Consider the following 15,797-nt stretch of genomic DNA (forward strand, 5'->3'; position numbering starts at 1 on the left):
CATTAATACATAATAAAATCGTGTCTCTGTTGTATTTTTTTACACTCACTTACACAATGAAAATTTCGTTGTGTATTTTGTCATCAAAATCATGATTATGTCAGAAACACCTTTTCAAGAAAACAAAATTTAAAGCACATGGAAGGGGACTAAATAGAAAATTCTGAGGTGAGAATAGTAGTTCCCCTGTAAGATCTATTCATCCAAGTGAGGCCCAATATTGAAATTTTGTTATCCCAAATCTTGCCAGAAAACAAAACAAAATGGCCAACCCCGGCCTTTTCTCCATACAGTATCTAGATTTCTTTTACATCCAATATTTTTTTGAATTTTTTAAAATTATCCTTGCTAATAAACATATGGATTTGTTACCCGTATTGTCAATCTGTATCAGCTAATTTTTTTTAAAAAAAAATAATTTTTTTTAATAAATTTAATTATAGTTTTTTTTATAATTATGACATTAAGTAGACTTTTGTTTCCGGTCCTATTACAATTAATTTTGATCTAATAATATATTTTTTTACATAAAAAATTTTAAATAAAAATTTATATATGTAAAAAAATTAATTATTAGATCAAAATTAATTATCACAAAATTTATTATGTAAACTTATATGTGCATTAAATATACATTATAAATTTTAGTATTATATATAGTGATATTAATTATTTTATAACATAATAAGTTTATTAGTTCAGTTGGTTAGAGTGTTATGCTAATAATGCAATGCATACGAATTGTTAAACTGTATGGATCCATACGGATTGTCAATACAGACCCTTCTGTATGAGCCTTACAAAAGAACGTTTTTGAAATTTCCTTCTCATTGTTGGGTGTAGAAGAAAAACAGTTGGTGCAAAAAGAAAATCCTGTCAACTCCTTTGCCATTTAGCAACTCCAGTCCAATCTCCCTTGTTTGTTTCTAGTGCTAGAGGACCCAGAATCAACTTCATCTCCTATACTTTCTCACTACTAGAAATACGTGTTTTTACGATGCACTTACGACCTCGGTCCATTGGCGTCGTCATAGTATATCGAACCGGTGGCATTTTGGTAATATTGTCTTTGAAAACGAAGACGATTTTTACAAACACCGTCATCGAATGACTCGAACAACGACGGGTGAAGGATAACCATCGTAGAAATGAGACTTTAAAGATGTTTTGTACATACACTATTGTGGAATGTGCGTCGTTTAATTAAGGTCATGGACCCTTTCTTTGATAGAGTCACCCTCGAGTTTTGGGTTACCCTTGTGCGTGCATGATAGTGTGCCTTCACTGACCTTGTTGTCTCCCTCACTGACCAGTCATGATACATGTTTTATGTGTCGCCCCTTGTCGTGCTGGTAGTGTTTCGACGACGAAGTCTGCTGGCCTCGTCATTGTCTACATTCGACATTGAAACTTGGGTTTGTCTTACTCTTTGGTTTTGGATTCCCATAGTAATAATAATAATGATAGGTTGTGTGAGTTGTTGGCATAAGCAGAAGAAGTGGTTGGAGAAACAAATGATCTGATCGAGAATTGAGATGGGGATGGATATTTGACCTTCTCCTTCTTGTTGCTCACTCTAATGAATGCCAACCGCAATTTAATTGATTTCATTTTACAAAGAAATAAAGGAACAAAACAAACAATTTCAATTTGCAAGCTAGGATGAAGAGCTCTCTAAAAAAATTGTGAGGGGTGGCACTTGACAATCACAAACATGCATCCTCCAAGTCCACTCAGCCTCTGGGGTAGATTGACGAGCTTGCTTGGGCAACCCAGGCATTTATTTTTTATTTCTATTCTTGCAGGAAAACTTGTCCTCATGCTTGGCAAAATCCAGTTCAAACTACACAAACTTGTGTTTCATCATGTCACTTCCTAATTCCTTCTGTCTATTCTTTCGTCTATTTTTTTTCTCTGTTTTTCATCACTCTTTCCTATCCCCTTTCAGCGTTCTCATACATTCCACAAAATTACCATTCCCTCAGACTCTGTCTTGAATGAACTTCAAATTGTCAAGGTGGCTACCTTAAAACAATTACTACAAAAGTGAACAATCGAAGACTAGAAAGGAACATACACATTATTTTTGTCAATCTACTTAAATGTTATTCAGGTGAGAAAATATACTAATGTTGGAGGGATTTGGGATACTTTAAACCCTACAGGTTTAGATTCCTATAATTTCTGAATGGAAACCTATTTTCATTCCATTAAAACAAAAGGTTGAATCTTGAACATAATAAATTTAAGATGTGCCAGCTTTGTTTTATCATTTATCTATTGAAATTATGGATGTCAAAACATTAAATCTCATAATTGTAGAAACTGAGCTCTCGTTTCCTTTTCTGTCTCATGCAGCTACTGTGAGACATGAAATTTTAGATGAAACAGACCATATAACTAGCAAGACAAAGGCAATTTTAAACGTTCCAACTCAAGTGAGCATATATTCTCCAAATGGTATTTATTTCCATTACCCCTTAATAACATCACAAGTAATTAACTTACTTTAAAATTTTGTAACATTGTCGTGGGTGTTCCTTTTACCATATCCCTCTTTCTTATTGAACATTTTATTGTGGTAAATAATGGTAGCATGTGGGTTGAAGTAAGGATAAAATTTGTGTAGTTAAACTATTCTTCTCTTCTATATGGTTTCTTTCCCTTTGAACTAGTGTGCTGGATTATTTTTTTTTCTTGTCTAACACATTATAATTTAAGTTGTAAGTTTCATTTTTGAACTGCTTGCATTATGGATATTGAACAGTATTTGTAGCATCGTCCATCAAGAGTCAGTCGAACATGGTGAACACATGTCGGACTCACTTCAACATTGTAAAAACAAATTGGATACTATAAATTTTGTTGTTCCATAGTGTCACTTGAATCTAAATATTTCACTGCAAGAATATTCAGATTCAAGTTACCTTATTGGAAAAATTAACTTGAACTTTTTCTTTTGGTTGCAAAACAAAATGTTTCTAATACACACCTCCTAATTAAGAATATGAAACACAAAATTCTCCTTGACTTACATGGAACACTTTGATTTTAGTTGCATAACAGGTTTACATGGTTTCATCTTGCGGTTGTGAACTTAAGCCTCATAGACCTTCCTAGGTTGACAAAGGTTGTTGTAGGTAAAGTTTCACACATTTCATATTATTTTAAACAAAATGGATGTAATTTTGAAAGGACTCATCTAAATGATTAAAGAATAACAAAGTTTGTGCTTCTTTCACAGAGGGACAATCAAACACCATTGTTGAAGATATTGAGAACATGGTCCGTTCCTATGTTGAGAAGGTAATTGTACTTCTAATATAAGAAGAAAAATCAGATTTGACTGAAAATTGTAGTATTAAACAACTAAACAAGCATTCTATATGACCTTCACTAAATCAGGGCTATTGAGGATGGAAATTAAGTCCATATACTACAAACTCCCTCAAAGAAAGTACCATGTTCTGGTAACCAATCATTAAACTTGAACACTAGAAATCATAGATAAAAACTTATACTATTGGTTCCTAAGAAGAAGTGTTTATTTCAATCACCTCTTTCAAAGTGGCCATCACCATTTACTCATAAGTTATAAATTATAATCAACCATAAATTCATTATTAACCTGTTTACTTAAAACTCGTCGTAAAATGCCTGTATTCTACAACTGACTTTTAAGTAGAAGCCGTCGTTGAATTTACTTCGTGTGGAAGTTGGTTGTTAGGGAACTGTCGTGAAAAGTCAATATTTTTTCTGATACGGCCTTCAAAGATAGTTGGCAACCATCATAGAAGGCCCCATTCCACCGTCGTAGCTAGAAGCCCCAATTTCTTCTAGTAGTGTCTCTTTCACTCGTTTTAGTGTGTGTGTTAAAATTGAGGTGACAAAATTGATTTTAAATAAAATTAATTTTAAATAATTGGTTATGAAGTAATTAGTAACATGACTTTTATTTGGATAACAAATATAAAAAAATGACTTTGATAGAAGTAGAAATTATTTTTATTTGTTTCAATTTCATCATGATTTTTTTATTAAAATTAATTCTACTAACAAAAAATACTAAGCGTCACACCTCATTAATTACATGAAGATGAAAATCATAATTGTTCAATGTAGATTTCACACTAGATATTGTTATAACAATAACATGCAGAAATTGGTTTAGTTGTTTAAAGTGACCAGTTAAACTAGTTGTTTCTTATACTAAAATAATCAACAAAAATGTTCTTTAACGAATAACGACTGTGCAATGCATGGTTTATATATTGGATTCATTGTTGCATCTCATGCAACTCAAAGTGAACGACAGGTTCCATATAATATTTTTGTATTTGATAATAAAAAAATTTAACTATTAAAAGATTCGTTAATTTTTTTTATAATAAAGTATTACGTACTGCATGATAATGATGAAATTATTTTATTGCTAAAATTGATCAATAGTTAACATTAAATTAAAGCACAGAAAACAATTTCTCTAACATCTAATGTTAATATTTGCGCATAAATGGACAAAAAAAAGTAAAGTTATTAAACCATCAAGTTTAATAATTTTTTAAGAGATAACTTTATTTATTATTATTCTAGTGATAACAACGATATATAAACCATAACAATAAAGTATTCAGCAAAAATAAATCATAATAATAGAGAATGAATTCTCAAGAAGAGTTGTTAAGGAAAGCAAAATATATATAAGAAATCAAGAGAGAGAAAAGAAATATGTTAAATGAGGTCTACACCAACTTCAAGCAAAATGGAAAAGAAAGTAAGAAAAATCCAACAATAATGTCTTAATGTGCAAAGTCTTAGGAGGATTGAAGGGAAAAAGGTCGGTGATAGGGAATTGAGCTTGGTAGAGTAAAAAAACTATCTAAGGAAAATAAAGCTAAGTTAAGTAGGAATTTGTTCTCCTCTTGATATTATTTCTATTTCCCCTTTATATAGCCTTCTTTACAAGATATTTCTCTGATTTTGTTATAACAGAAATTTGAAATTAGTATCTAAGCAGGTATTGAAGAAAAACGTGGGAAAATGAAAAATACAACTAGCAGATTCTAGAATAAGCCAAGTTAGACTTGCTGCCATCAAACGAACTCTTTCAGGTAAATGAGCCTGCTTGTAATATGTTTTGGTCTGTTTGTTGTACTGCTATTTGCCACTTCCATTTCCTCCTGATTGGTTTTACTATCTGCAACTATGGTATCATACTGCATATTGCTATCAACACTCGCGCCTCTGAAAATAACCTTGTCCTCGAGGTTGTACGTGTCCTTCAAAGCAGGCCATATTTCCTAGGAAGCATCTTTTGGGGGTAATCATGTCCACTGAACAAGCACCTTGCAAACAGCAGGAGTAACAGAGGTATCCCATTTCCAGTCTAGAATGGACAAAGGGGTGACGATGGGATGGTGATCTATTGCTTCCGGAGGAAGAGTAGTCTCAACTGTCGGGAGGGGACCCTGATGAAGCTTTAGAAGAGAAATGTGAAACATGGGGTGAATACGGGAGGAGGGAGGTAGCAGCAGTTTGTAGGCGACAACTCCAATACGTTCAATCACCTGGTATGGGCCGTAATACCACTTTGAAAGCTTGGAGTAGTTGGAGGCCATGGATGTCTGGCGATAAGGGCGAAGTCTGACATAAGCCCAATCGCCCACGGACAGCTGAAGATCACGGTGATGTTTATTTGCATTGAGTTTCATTGTTTCCTGAGCCTTGCGAAGCCGGCACTGGAGGGTGGCGTGAAGTTTAGTACGGTCCGTTAAAAGAGAGTCAACGGCGTCAATGGTCGATGTCCCGCGAACATAATCGGAGATAGTAGGTGATGACTTGCCCTAGATGACTTCGAAAGGAGTAAAACCTGTGCATGGATTGTGGTGTTGTAGGACCATTCCGCAATGGACAGAAATTGAAACCATTGACTCGGCTTGTGATGGACGTAAGAATGAAGGTACTATTCTAGAGTACGATTGACAACCTCCATCTAGCTGTCGGATTGAGGGTGGTACGCCGTACTCATTCACAACTTAGTACCGCTAAGCCAAAAGAGTTCTTTCCAGAAGTGGCTGAGAAAAAGTGCATCCTTGTCGGAGACCAGACTCCGAGGAAATCCATGGTGTTTACACACCATCTCCATGAACAGAGAAGAAACTTTATGGGCAGTATGTTGAGTTGGGAGAACGCCAAAATGAGCAGCTTTGGAAAAACGGTCAACCACGGCAAGGATGACAGTGTATCTGTGGGACGCAGGGAGACCGGTGATGAAATCAATGGATAAGTCCTCCCAAATTGCTGACGGGACAGTTAGAGGTTGAAGTAAGCCCGGAGATTTCTTCGTCTCATATTTCGTCTGCTGGCAAGTGAGGCACTGGGACACAAATCGGCGGACATCAGAATGGATGTTAGGCCAATCAAAGTTCTGCCGGAGGCGGTGCAAAGTTTTTGCAATTCCAGTGTGGCCGCCGAGAGGGGTTGATTGGAACTCCTCCATAAGCAAGGAGGTGAAAGGATTAGGAAAAGGCAACCAAATGTGTTTCTCTCTGAAGATTAACCCCTTGTGCACAGAAAGGGAAGGGTGTTCATCTGGGCGGGACTGAATTTGTAATACCAGGTCCCGATATTGATTATCCTCCATTAAACTAGTGCAAAGCTTATCAAGGAAACCGAAGTGTGGTATCGTGAAGGAAAGGTATTCACCTGTAGGGAGGCGTGACAATGCATCTGCCACCACATTAGAAGAGCCCGGCTTATATCGGATATCATAATCATAGCCTAGAAGTTTCGTGAGATAGTTCTGCTGCTCTGGTGCTTGGATAACATGCGTCATGAGATCTTTCAGACTCTTATGGTCTGTAAGGATGGTGAGCGAAGGGCCCAACAGATAATGGCGCCACTTGCAGACGACGACAGTAATAGCATGAAGCTCTTTAACATAAGCCAAAGCGCGCTGCAGACGAGGGCATAAAACTTTGCTGAAACATGCGATAGGATGATCTTGTTGGAGTAGAACTACTCCTATGGCTATCGCAAAGGCATCCGTTTCGAGGGTAAATGGGAGAGAAAAATCAGGTGTGGCAAGGACCGGAGCCTGAGTCATTAGAGACTTAAGATGCTCAAAAGCGGTGGTCGCCTTAGGGAACCAAAGAAATTGGTTTTTTCGAAGAAGGGAGGTGAGAGGAGTTGTTGCTGATGCGTAACCTTGAATAAACTTGTGGTAGAATCCCGTCAAGCCGAGGAAACCACGGAGGATAGTGGTGGAGGTAGGTATCGGCCAGTCCAACATGGCTTGAACCTTATCAGGATCAGGAGCAATGCCCCTGGCAGAGATTACATGGCCCAAGTAATTGAGTTAGGGTTGAGAGAAAACGCACTTGGGTTCCCAGAGAAAGAATTGGCGCGCCACCAAGGTAGAGAGCACGAAATCCAAGTGAGACACATGAGTGTCCAAGTCGGAGCTATATACAAGAATATTGTCAAAGAAAATGGCAACACATTTACGCAAGAATGGCTGGAGGGCATCATTCATGGCCGCCTGAAAAGTTGACAGAGCATTACACATTTGAATTCATAATGGCCTTGATGCGTCTGAAAAGCTGTTTTAGGGATGTTTGATTCGGCCATGCGGATTTTGTGGAACCCCTGCTACAATTCGAGCTTCGAAAACCATGAAGCTTGCCCAAGGTCGTCTAACAATTCATCAATGGTAGGCATAGGAAATCTGTCCTTCATCGTGATGGAGTTCAAAGCCCTATAATCCATGCAACAACGCCATGAACCATTTTTTTTTCTTAACGAGGAGGATGGGTGAAGAAAATGGGCTATGGCTGGGTTGGATCAGGCCGGCCGCAAGCATGGAGGAGATTTGGGATTCAATCTCGGCTTTTTGGAAGTGGGGATAATGGTAGGGTCGGACATTCACAGGAGTGAAATTGGGAAGAAGGTGAATATGGTGCTGAATATTGCGGGGCGGAGGTAGGGTGGTTGGGTCAAGGAAGATGGCGGAGTAACGGTCAAGGAGGGTGGTAATGGATGCTGGAATGGGTTGGGGGTGGGCGGGGCAGCGAAAGGAGGGGGGCAAATTTCCCTAATAGGGCTTCTTTTACAAACTAATTCCGCAAATGGGGCTATTTTAAAACAAATTCCAACATGGGGTTGTTTTACTACGTAAAACCCATGCAAAACGCCAACAACAATGGCGAAATCTCCTCGTGCAAACACGTGGCAGTGGACTTGCCACTGCAGCTGGCGAGAAAGGCAAAACGCCACTGCTGATGGTGAGATAGCCATGCAACAGTGGTACCGCCAGTCCTAGTGGGGATTTTGGTGCAACAGTGACACGTGTCGTATTTTGGTTTTTTGTACAGAAAATTAAAACAGGTATAACTTTTGATAGGAATGTCCGTTTGAGGCCCATAATATGTCAAAATGCTCGAAATTGAATAAGGAATCCCCTGGAAAATTCCTAAAGGGTATTTGGTCAACTCATTTTTCCCAAAATAGGATTTAAGATTCAACCAACCGATTTTTAATCTTAAATCCTATTTTTGAGCTACTTAGAGGCTATTTTTAATCTGAAATACGACACGTGTCACCGTTGCACCAAAATCGCCACTAGGACTGGCAGTACCACTGCTGCATGGCTATCTCGCCATCAGCAGTGGCGTTTTGCCTTTCTCGCCAGCTGCAGTGGCGAGTCCACTGCCACGTGTTTGCACGAGGAGGTTTCGCCATTGTTGCTGACATTTTGCATGGGTTTTACGTAGTAAAACAGCCCCATTTGCGGAATTAGTTTGTAAAAGAATCCCTATTAGGGAAATTTGCCAAGGAGGGGTGGGTTGGGCCAAGGCTGGTGTGATATGGAATAAGGCTGAGATGTTGTGGTTTTGTGCGAAACGTTTTAACTGATGTGATGAGGCAAGTGTGGGTGTGGGGGGTGCATCAGCAATTAGGGTAACTGTGTGGCCAAAATATGGAAAGTTCATGGTGAGGGACGTATAATCCGTGGTTACCGGGCCTAGAATCTTCAGCCATTTCACTCCAACACAATATCGACGCCACAGATGGAAAGGTGAAAGAGGTCTAGGGTAAAGGCGTGGCCCTGGATCGAAATGGGTACCTGTGGGGAGATGATATCACAGTCCAAGGTGTTCCCGTTGCCCACCATGACGTGCAAGGGTGTTGTCGGGGAGGAAGGAAGGGCCAGAAAGCGAGCCATGCGAGTTTGAATGAAATTATGAGAGCTGCCGCCATCCACCAAGATCACAAGCTTTTGAGGGCCAATGGAATCGAGAAGGCGGAATGTCTGAGGAGCTAGAGTACCTTCCATGGTGTTGAGGATAATTTGGGAAATGAGTGAAGGGTCAGGGTCATGGGTGATGTCGGGGCCAGCAATGTCTTCATCCGCAAGAAGCAGGTTTAAATGGGACTTGCAACGGTGGCCGTGAGACCATTTATCATCGCAATGGTAACACAGGCCCTGGTCTCAGCGAATTGCAAGCTCTTCTGCCGATAAACATTTGACGGGATTTTTGGTAGAGGGGAGGGAAAGTGTATTAGAAGGTTTAGGGGAAAAGGTTGAGGGGGTCGTGGGAAAAGGGAAAGGGTTTGGGGAGGATGTGGGGGCACGGGTTCCTCTGCAGTGGTCCAACATTTTATCCCCCTGGAGACGTGCCAGCTCAATTGCCTGGGGAAGCGAGATGGGGCGCAACACATGGACCTCGCGGCGGAGCTCCGGAACTAAGCCGAAAATGAAGCATCTAAGCAACAAAGATGGGGCGATGCCCATCGTGCGATTCGCTAGACGCTCGAACGCTGTGAGGTACTCACTAACATAACTTGTTTGATGTAACTTGAGCAAGTTGCCCTGGGGATCGTCATAGAATGATGGGGCGAAGCGGGACTCGAGAGCCTGCAGCATCGCCGGCCAAGAAGGAAAGTAATCATTGCGGTGCATCCACTGGTACCATGAGAGGGTCGGACCATCCATATAGAAGGATGCAATGGTAAGGCGCTCGTTCTCTGGGATCCCTTGGTAATCAAAGAACTGGGATATTTTAAATATCCAACCAATGGGATCATGGCCGTCGAACCGTGCCACATCTAGCTTCAAGTGGTGGTGGCGTGAGACTGGTGGAGGAGGAGGGTGGGGAGGGGGAAGGGGCGAAGATACAGGGACAGTGATTGCCGCAAGACGATCGAAAAGAGACTCGATCTGAGAGGAAAGGGTTACATGGATAGAGTCAATTTTGGCGTTGAGGGAGTGATGGCCCTGGGAGAGGGTAGCTTGGCCCTCGGTCAGGGAAGCTTGGCTCTGGGAAAGGTGTTGGAAAGCCTCTTTAAGCTTGTCCATGGTGACCTGACGAGTATGATGTTCAGGCATGGGAAGGGGGCAGGTCGGACCAGTTGATAGGGAATTGAGCTTCGAAGAGTAAAAAAACTATCTAAGGAAAATAAAGCTAAGTTAAGTAGGAATTTGTTCTCCTCTTGATATTATTTATATTTCCCCTTTATATAGCCTTCTTTACTAGATATTTCTCTGAGTTTGTTATAACAGAAATTTGAAATTGGTATCTAAGCAGGTATTGAAGAAAAACGTGGGGAAATGAAAAATACAACTAGCAGATTCTAGAATAAGCCAAGTCAGACTTCCTGCCATCAAACGAACTCTTTCAGGTAAGTGGGCTTGCTTGTAATACATTTTGTTGTGCTGCTATTTGCCACTTCCATTTCCTCCTGATTGGTTTTACTATTTGCAACTGTGGTATCATACTGCATATTGCTATCAGTCGGTCCCATATATAATATAAAAACAAAGACCAGCAAAAAGAGTTTCTTGACTTCAAAAAGAAAAGAAGAGAAAGATTATATATAGATTTTTATCATCAGATCAGATCAGTGCGAATTAAAGATAATGTTAGGGTATAATATCACACATTCTACTCAATTAAATCTGATTCCATTGAGATATAGAGAGGATTTATTGAAGAGTACAAAACTAACCAGTTCTTGAATTAATTAAGTATAAACTTTTGGTCAAATTGCAAAGTAATTTATAATTTAGAAAATATTGTAAACATAGAAATTAAATAAAAAAGAAAATTTAAAATTTAAAATAAAAACATACCTACACTCTGTATATATAACATGCTAGGGCACCTAGTCTAAGCAAAACGAGAAGTAGCAAAAAAAAAAATCTAACCAGAACGAGCAACCCAGCAAACCTGAACTATACCTACACTCTGCATATATATGAATTTTCTAAGTTATTTAAAATAATGTATTTTCATTTTAAAATAGTAAAGATATAGCTATAAAAATATAAAATTAAAAAAATAAATGATTAAAACATAAAAAGTTCAAAAGCGTATAACTGTTGACAAATAGAAGTGAATAAAAATTAAATGAAGTAATAAATTAAAATATTTATTTAAAAAAAAAGCTGAAAGAAAATTTGCATTTGGAAGAACTTAATTTAACTAATATAATAGATACATTATATTCATAAACTTTTATTTTAAAATCAACATATATATATATATATATATATATATATATATATATATATATATATATATATATATATATATATATATATATATATATTCATAAACGATTGAGATTAATTAATCCATATATATGAGAACCTTACGCGTGTTAAATGTCATCTTCAATCACCTTATCGATATTGTTCAAAAAATTGGAATACCTGTGAGGAAGACAAGTAGACACTTTAGAGGTGTCTCTTTCAAACACGTGTTAAAGAAGAATATGCATGCTTTGTAGAACTACCATGAATCTGCAATTTTCTATATACATATATATACCAGCTACTTGCAAGTGTTAATACTCTCAGCTTGACTATGTTTGGAATCTCTTAACAACTTAATTATTTTTGTAATAATTGTAACGTTTTTTTATTGTTGATTTATTGATGATTATCATATTATGACATTTTACTTAATTTTTTGTTGGTCAAAACTATTCACTAGTACAAATTCTTTGTAGGAGATCATTTTCAAAGACCTTGATAATTTGTTTCAGCAGCTTTTAGAATCAATTACTATCATCACAAATCAACACAAGATTTTTTAGCGTGCTTTATTTTTATTCATATATTTTTTGGAAAACTTTTCAAAAAGTTACTTATCCCATAATTACTCAAAGCTAAACACACTTAATTGCAGAATTCTTAAGTGATAATCAACCGAAAAATAGATGTATCATATTGTTATAAGTAGTATCAATGAATTCTTTTAAGTCATCCTCAATTTGTAGAGTCTCATACCTATACAACCTTTAGACCTTTTTCATTATGGTGTGATTCATTTAGAGTATTACATGTCCACCAGCTTCCGTCTAATTCGTCATCGAACCATACCATACTAGGAGATAGGTTTGCTCTGATACCATTTGAAACATCTCTGATTGTTGAATTCTCGACGCCTCACACTCCACGATACTTCATATGATGACACTTAACTTCCTTGTTAGTCAAAATCCTCAACCGGTCAGAATTTTCCGTGCATAGATTTTTTCAAGACCTTGAAAATCTATTTCGATGACTTCCAAGACTATCCCCACAAACTAACATGATACTTTTCAGCGTATTTTGCCCTCACTCACTTGTTGTTCGGGAAAACTTTTCAAAAGGTCACCTATCTCATAGCTACTTCAAGTCAAACACACTTAATTATACAGTTCTTAATGTGATACCGAAAAGTAGAAGCATCTTGTTTGTATAGATAATATCAATTAACTCTTTTAAATCATCATCAACTATATAGTCTCATGTTAGAACAAAGGATGAAAGTTTGAAAAAAAAAAGAAAGGAAAAAAAAAAAAGGTTTCAAGTCCCACATCGCTCAGGATAAACACTTGAATAGTGTTTCACTCCCTATATATAGAGAACTCATTTCTTCATTTTTTCTTGTCCCAGACGAGAAGCATTCCCTCAACTTTTCTTTCTCCCTCCCATTTTTCAGCCGATGCATTTTTGGCAAACTTCTCCCTCTTTCTTTCTATCGCTCTATAATTTTGGTTGATTATAAGAGTGACTTTTTAATTCATAATTTCGGTTGACTATAAAAGTGACTTTTTAAGTCATATTTTTGGTTGGCTATAAGAGTGACTTTTTAAGTCATATTTTTGGTTGGTTATAAGAGTGACTTTTCAAGTCATATTTTTCGGGTGGCTTTAGAGTAACTTTTCAAGTCATACAAGAGAGTGTAATTCTAGAAATGTTCTCTCAGTGCAGTGGAAATCTTATACAGTAATCTGGACTGTTTTATCCTGGGGACTTCGTGGTTGGTAGTCTACTTGCACAATTTTTGGCAGTGCCACGAAACGTCTTAAAGAAAATGATATTGTCCGCGACTCGACCAGTAATTTTTTCGGTTTGTCATAAATTATTGTTACAACATCTCATACATACACACAGTCTCTAGATTTCTCTCTTTCCATTCGTCGGGATATTACAATAATAATCTTCCATGTGATGGATCTTGTAAAATCCCATTGAGGGTGAGTATTTGTTCTAACTCGAAGACAAGTTAAGACTAAAAGAAAAAAAAATTGATTCTTAACTTAGAAATATTAGACTGAACCGAAACTACTCGTATTTTTCTTAAAGAGGCTATGATTATTTATTAAAGGAACATACAGTTAAATATCTCATTTTAATATTTCTATTATTAATAAATTTTCATGTCAGACTGAGTAAATAATATGGGTCCATTTTATTTTTATTATATAAGCTGGTTTACATATAATTTCACTTAATAAAAATTATTAAAAAATATAGAAACCTAACATTAATTTATCTTCAGTCTTTGGATTGAATTAGTAAATTTACTATGCATAAACTGTTACCCCTTGCCCTCTGATCTCACAGTCCATGTTCATAATAACCAATAATTTGATTGCTTTTGAAAAGGTAATTTGACTTTATAATTTGTTGGAAATTACCATCATCATCCATCATGCATGCAAAACTGCAAGGACGGGACAATGATAGAACATGCTGTTGTGGCCCTCAATGAGGTTGCAATTTGGAGAAATGGGACAATTTCATTAGACAAATAACTAAAAAATAGAGGTTTAAAAATGTAAAGAAAACTTCTTATATCTGTTTAAGGAGTAACGAAAAAGAAAGAAAAGGAGGGTGATTGATTTAGGCGAAAGAGTGAGGACAAGATCCAAATCCAATTAAACGAAGTTTGATAATGATGCATATACTGTGGAGTCGGGTGCTGTATAAGTCGCACTTTAGAGTGTATTGTAATGGAAAAATATTTAGTTTTATATACTCAGAATTTGTAATAAGTAAATATTTTAAAATATATCAATTATATTAGAAATTCATAATAAAAAATTCAATTTGTAACATAAGATTAGTTTTAAACTAAAATAAATAAACAGTTAAAAAATTAAGTATATAAATAAAGACGAAAATATTTTAAAGAAATATTTTTTTTATCAATTGCAAAAAGATAGTGTATGAAACATATAACAAGAAGAGAGTACTAAGAATATCAAACTGAGAAGAGGAGAGTGTCACTCCTAAATTGAGAATTATTTCACATTATAGCAAGACGGAAACAGTAAAACTACCATTAATGGTTTAAGTTTAACACTCTCGTAAATTGTTATAAACTTTCTTGTATCAAAATTCAATTCTTACGGATTAAAAATAAAAGACTATCATTAATAATGATTGGCGGATATGGATCGTTACATACAATACAACAATAGGCAGGCCTATTAATTTGATTAATGTAGCTACGTAGACAAGGTTCTTTGTCATTATAATTGTACCTAACAGCTTTGCATGCGTTTTGAAAATGAAGTGAGGGAGGAACACTTGTAGTATATATTTTTTTGACAGACACTTGTAGTATCAAGAAGAAGTTTTGACGCAATATAAACTTGTTATTTTTAATTAAAAAGTTTAAATGAGAGAGGACGTTTTATGACTTAAATATATGATAGCATTCCTACAAATTGACTAATAGAAGCTGTAAACTAATTTCTTTAGCACATGTAAATTTATAATTATGCAAGTTATGACAATGAACTTAGAGATTTGAAGGAAGGGGAACCAAATCCGTTTGCATTTAAACCTGCAACTAAACTTTACTCACTGAGTCGTTGCATGAGTTAATTAGGTGCTGCCTTTATTTGTTGGAGTGTGTAATGGTGTTGTTGTTTTTCTTTTCTTTCCTCTTCTCTACTTTTCTGGAGGTATTGCTGTGGTGTTTTTGTCAAAGAATTAGGACGTGGCGAATGAATGCACTGAATAAGTTTAGAATCTGATGATAATAAACAGAGAATAATTAATAATTCATTTAAGATCCATTAAAAACATCAAAACTAAATTATCAATTTATTTTTGATTTATTACAAAATGATTAAAAACAAAACCGTGTAGTTGATCTGTCTCTTGTTTTATGGATTGATAATGAGTTTATCTTTCACTTATTTTGTATGATAACAATCATGAATAATAAATATATTAAGTCAGCCATTTGCTGAAAATTATTTTGGTTTATTAAATTATTTTTATAATAAATAAACCATGGTGTTTAAATCAATGTTACATAATTTTCAAATTTTCTTTATCAATTTTTCGTTCTCAAATATCAATGTTTATAAATACAATAATTAATTATTTCACATGTTTGCGATTCAAGTTTATTCATTAAAATATACTATCTTATTAAATATATTTCTTAATATAATATCAATTAGTTGCCTTAAAAAAATATAATGCCAAGTAAATTGTAAATAAAATC

This window comes from Glycine max, chromosome 9 (assembly GCF_000004515.6).
Source record: "Glycine max cultivar Williams 82 chromosome 9, Glycine_max_v4.0, whole genome shotgun sequence".
In the NCBI taxonomy this organism is placed as follows: Eukaryota; Viridiplantae; Streptophyta; class Magnoliopsida; order Fabales; family Fabaceae; genus Glycine; species Glycine max.